This window comes from Drosophila montana, unplaced genomic scaffold (genome assembly GCF_035044405.1).
Source record: "Drosophila montana isolate Dmon_TW-CO22-7 unplaced genomic scaffold, ASM3504440v1 contig_3064_1, whole genome shotgun sequence".
Classification (NCBI taxonomy): Eukaryota; Metazoa; Arthropoda; class Insecta; order Diptera; family Drosophilidae; genus Drosophila; species Drosophila montana.
In genome coordinates, this window is record NW_026997940.1 from 6,889 (window position 1) to 8,610 (window position 1,722).

Genomic DNA, 1,722 nt, shown 5'->3' on the forward strand with positions numbered 1-1,722 from the left:
AAATGCAAAATTTTGCATCGACGGGGCAAACCCTTTCATTATTTCATATTACTCGTCCATTCGAAAGGGAAGATATTTGAGAAAAATTGAATTGGTGGGCATTTTTGCTTGTGCGGACACATGCACACACAAACATTTAAACGGTACGGTAAAGAGAGCATTGAGAGCACTGAGAGTAAGTGCGAGCGAGATAAAAATAAACTGCGATGCCGTTCTATTGCACAAATCATATGGAAGAGAGTAAGCCAAAGCAGTTTCCTGTAGTGGGAGCGAGATAATAAAAAAGCGATACCGTTCTATCGCACAAATCATATGGAAGAGAGTAAGCCAAAGCAGTTTCCTGTAGTGGGAGCGAGATAAAAAACAGTGATACCGTTTTATCGCACAAATCATATGAAAGAGAGTAAGCCAAAGCAGTTTCCTGTAGTGGGAGCGAGATAAAAAACAGCGATGCCGTTCTATCGCACAGATTCATATGGAAGAGAGTAAGCCAAAGCAGTTTCCTGTAGTGGGAGCGAGGTAAAAAACAGCGATGCCGTTCTATCGCACAAATCATATGGAAGAGAGTAAGCCAAAGGAGTTTCCTGTATATCTTACTCGCTCGTTGGACCAGATGCAAATTTTTTTTGGTGACCAAATTTCTACTACGTCATGTCCCATCTATATGTTTTTTGGTTAGTGATTTTACTTTATCAATTGCGCAATTTTGCGTCATGGCCTTTACAGCTAATGTCAAGCTGTTTTTATTGGCTAGATCCGGGCTTAAACCATCACTGATACACGCTCCTTCAAGAGACTGGGTCAATTTTTCAACCTCTTGGGTGTACTGATTTGCCGTTTTGCTCTTTTGCTGCAGATTAAGGAGTTTTGCAGATATAACTTCTACAGATACTCCTTTTACAGCTTTGGATAATTGATTAATAATGGCAAGAATTGTCTGTTCATTACTTATCAAATTTCTAGAGTGGCCTTTCAGTTTAGGCTTACTCTTTATACTGCTTACTGCAGTTAGTTCATGAGTGCCTTTTAAGGAATCTATTAGATTCAATGCATCCAAGAAACTTTGTAGGTTTTCGGCCTTTCCATCGAACTCTGGTTTGAGTGACGAGACTAATTTTAAAAAACTCTACAACTGTCTGAGCCATGTTTATTAATTTGATGTCTTCTATTTGCTCGTTTTCCTTCAGTTTGTCAACAGTGAGTTATCAAACGTTATAGGCGTGTTAAATGCCGATGGTAAATAAAGCTGGAGATTGTACTTTTCGTTTAAGTTTACCAGATTATTCCTTAGACGTTGTAAAATGTCTGAAGTTTGGACTCTGTGTAAGCTTGTGAGTTTATGCTCCCACTCCTTAATTAAACTCCTGATTTCATTGTATTCATATACAAGAATCTCAGTGTGTTCAATTATGGTTGGTTGGAAAACTTGTGCGGTCTTATTTAGGCACTTATAAGATTTGTCGAAGTGCGATCAATGCAGCTTTATTTTAAAAACTATTTGGTGCCATTCCATGTGGGACTTCTTGATTTTTATATTATTTATGCAATCGGACCATTACTATTTTGCTGGTCCCAAAATTGGGTGATCTTCAGTATTTATTTTGACTGAGACAAATGGCAACGTACAAAGTTGGTGCAAGGGGCGGACTGCCTCTCACTCTTTCAAAAACTTTGTAGATCAATGTTGCTCATCTATGTTTGCTATTAGTTTTTCACTTCCAA